The following is a 4,300-nucleotide window of genomic DNA, read 5'->3' on the forward strand; positions in this document are numbered from 1 at the left end:
TATGAAATTCTACACTCATTTAATCTGTTTTGGTTCAATTGCTCTTATTTACTGAATTGGTTGAGGGTTAGCGTATTAAATCTTTAACTGTTGGCTTGCCTAGCATCTGAAAAGTTAGGCGTCATCATGGTCCCGACGGTGGGAAATTCGGATCGTGACAAATATTTGTGGTGATTTCAAAGGTTCACATATAAGTCTATGCTCTACCTCAAAAATACTAGGTTCAAATGAACCGGTCGCTGAAAGAACTGCATCTACTGCTGAATTTATCGAAACAAGCAAACTCAACAAGGTCTAGATCATAAGTCATAACATTTATTTATCTCATACAACTGACAGAAACATATTAATTACGAACAACAAACGTAGTTGATCAGATGATACTATCAAACACAACAATACTTGTTCAGGCAAACTAAAGCTTGTATGGTTTCAGTGCTGCTTCAATTTCAGTGGTATCGCTGAAATAATATCCCAAGTACTCTGTGTAGGAGAAGGATTTAAAATTTCAAATAGTGAAGGGTTGTTTTCATTTCTAAGTACTTCTAATTTGCGGGTTCAATAATGCACTCAACAAGACTTATTACGGATACTTTTAAATTTGTTATAACTCTATGCACTCCAGCCGATAGTTTTCCGTTGCTGACAACCTGTACATACTTACATAGTGGCCATTAAAAAAACAACAACTCAATACCCTCTCTGTCCCACTTTATGTGATATGCTTAAAAATTCGAGCATCAAATTATCTAATTTTCGATCTATGACATAGCAACTTCAAGTTTTTTGAAATAAATTTATATATTTAGAGACTAAATAAAAACTATTATAAATTACAATAATTAATAATTCAAATATTTAAAAGACGTATGAGAATATCATAGTAAAAAAGATTTTACTGACTCTCCAAATAGTAAATGTGTCACATAAAATAAGACGAGGGAATAACAAAGTAGACTTTAAAGGACCAAAGATAATGAATAAAACAGAAATGCATGATCGATGTTATTAGATGTAACAATGAGCACCTTAAAATGAAGAGTATAAAATATGCAATATGTTTCAAAACTCTATTGTATGTAGAATTTGGGGGAAGAAGTCAAAACACCAGCAACTTCCAATTACTAAGGGTCATATTTGAATAATTAGGGGTGTGCATTCGAATCGGTTTATCGATAAATCGAATCGATTATTTGTTATCGAAATCGAAATCGAAAAAATCGAGACCTTATTGAAACGATAACGATAAGCATATGTACAAATCGATAATCGATAAGTAATTATCGATAAGGGTCAAAATCGAATCGATAAATCGAATGCACACCCCTATGAATAGTTGTCCACTTCATTTGTCGTTTTTCACTTTTTAATAAAGTGCTTAGTTGGCTCACCAATCACTTAGCTTATCGTATGGAAAATAAAAAGTTAATGTGTTTAGAGTGGAATGACAAAAACTTCAACTTTTCGAGACTTAAGAATGGAGTTTTTTATAATAGACTTTCTGCTGTACGAATTCAAATTAGTCGATCAATAGATTTCGAATGCTTGACGAAAAATGATATTAATGTGTTTGAAGTGAGAGAAGTATACCTTTAAAATCAAACCATTTCCCATCCTTTTGTTGTCTCCCATGCAAACCACTGAGTTCTTGTTGGAGTAAATTGATGAGTGAAACATCACAGTGTGCAGCTATTCCTATGGTTGAATTTGGGTTAGGGCATTTTGGGTAGCGGTGGGTCACTATTAGTTGAGTTAAACTATGTTCTTTGCCAAAATACCCAACTTCAAGCCCTAGACCTTCACACATTAGGTCCAAAATCCTCAAGCTCAATTTCCTTATTCACAGCATATTCACCTATTACTTCTCTGAAAAGAAAATAATAATCGGCATTAACGTTTCTTAAACAATCTTTCAACTATTTAAGTATTTGTAGTCTACGAAACAACTTTCTTAGTTCCAGATCGATCTTACTAATTAAAATCAAAAAATTAGGTCTATTTTAGCATCACTTACTTAAGAAATAACTTTCTTAGTTCCAGAGCAATCTTACTAACTGTATTGGTGAAAATAAATATTACATGTGGATTTATATATGTGATTGATGTGGCAAGACACGTGAATCACTAAGAAAGTGACAGCTGGAGAGATGCATTAAAAGTGGCACGAGTCAAAATAGGTACGAGCAAATCACCCACGAGATAAAAGGGCTATGGTCGCTCGAGTCTGAATTGCTATATGAAGAGACACTGGCAGAATGAATCAAGACAGTAAAGAAGGAAGATTCATGAACCGTCAATTAATGTGCATGAATGATCATAGACGTTACAGAATCTTCATGAACAGTTACGATTGCCAATTATAACGTCTCATTAATATCTTTAATGTTCATAATGATTCAGTCATAAAAGGGAAGAAACGTTGTACTTATAGATTCCTATATAAGGGAAGGGGATTTCACTTGTAAAGACACATTCTGATTAATATTGGAATACAATTACTTTCTTTTGCTTTCTATTGATCACTTTGCTATTTCACATTCTAATTTATTTTCTTATCACTTTGAGAATATAGAATTTCTTGATTATCAGTAGCCCGAGTACTCCTTAATAGGCTTTGACTGGGAATCTAATTCTTTGGTTAAATAAATTGGTTCTGTTACCGAAAATCTGATAATCTTTTCACTTTCCAAAATTTATTTTTCTGTGAAAAAATCATGTCGACCGCTCGACAACAACCAACAAAACCAACAAAACCAGCAAAATCACCTGAACCAACAGAATCAACAAGAGAATGAAACTCCAATCCCTTCACCCCAAAATTCTCCTCAACACTCCCGAGAAGGGTTACCTGACAGATCAACATCACATGTGAATGACCAACAAGGGGAAGATGAAACTGTTGAAGATGCATTGAAGCAACTAATTGCAGAACACGTCAACAATGCTCTTCAAGCTTTTGTTAGTGGGTTGCCAACTGTACCACCAACTCCACCTCCAAATAACACCGCAACCATAGAGAATCCGTGCTCGGGACTTGCTAATTCAGGCAGTGGAGGAACTTCCAGCGAATCTCGCGATGGAAGGTCAGGTATTTCAAATAATTCTGATTTACAAAGTTTAGTACTAACATTGCAGAAACAACTTAAGGAGCAGAACGATCGCATAAAGTGGATACCTGGTGTGCCACCCGTGATTAAAGGAGTGGATATTGATAAATATTCTCAACAGCCCTGTAAGCCAGGTGCCGCTCCCATGCCAATTCTGAAAAATTTAAGATGCCCGATATTCCGAAGTATGATGGGACAACTGACCTACGAGATCATGTAACTGCATTTACAACTGGCGTGAAGGGCAACGACTTGACTAACTAAGAAATTGAGTCGGTACTGGTCAAAAAATTTGGCGAAACACTCACAAAAGGAGCACTAACATGGTATTCTCTTTTACCAGAAAATTATTTGATTCTTTTGCTGAGCTTGCAGATTCATTTATAAAAGCACAATTGGGAGCTCAAAAAGTTGAAAAGAGGATGGGATACATCTTCAAAATAAAACAAGGAGATACGGAGCTATTCAGGGAATTTGTGGATAGATTTCAGCGTGAAAGGATGATGCTACCGCGTGTACCGGATAATTTGGCGGCCATGGCGTTTGCAAGTAACTTAAATGAAAAAGGCTCAGAAGTCACGAGGAGACTCAAAGAAAGTTTACGAGAATTCCCTACAACAACTTGGAATGATATTTACAACAGGTATAACACGTAGCTACAGATAAAAGAAGATACTATCACTCGGTCACGGGAAGATGAAAGAATAAGTTCAAGGCGACCAGAAACTGAGAAAAGGTCCGGTAAAAATAGGTACGAACCTTACATGGGACCAGCAGGAAGGGATTCACGTTCTAAATAGGAGAACCCGAGGTACGATTCCAGATCAAGGGACAGAGATGCGGGTTCATCATCCAAGTTTGGAAAGGAGCGAGATACACGGGACAACAATATTAGTACAAAAGCAAATATTGGTGGTTACAGTTTTAATGTTAGCACATCTGAGTTGGTAGCTATTTTAATAAGCATGGGAGATAAGGTGCGGTGGCCAAAAGAAATGAGATCGAACCCTAGCAGAAGAAACCCAGATTTTTGGTGCGAATTTCATAATGATCACGGTCATAAAACAGCAGATTATAGATTGCTACAAGGTGAAGTAGAGCACTTGTTAAAACAAGGTTATTTAACCGATTTGATTAGTGACAAGAATAGGCGAGCATATATGAAGAATAGACAGGAGCCACCAAAACCTCTG

The 4,300-nt window shown here is 36.0% G+C and overlaps 1 pseudogene; it reads right to left on the bottom strand.

Annotated features, from left to right (window-relative positions):
- Positions 1-415: 415 nt before the first annotated feature.
- On the bottom strand, positions 416-3,645 carry LOC109213524 (annotated as a pseudogene).
- Between the last annotated feature and the right edge of the window lie 655 nt (positions 3,646-4,300).

This window comes from Nicotiana attenuata, unplaced genomic scaffold (genome assembly GCF_001879085.1).
Source record: "Nicotiana attenuata strain UT unplaced genomic scaffold, NIATTr2, whole genome shotgun sequence".
In the NCBI taxonomy this organism is placed as follows: Eukaryota; Viridiplantae; Streptophyta; class Magnoliopsida; order Solanales; family Solanaceae; genus Nicotiana; species Nicotiana attenuata.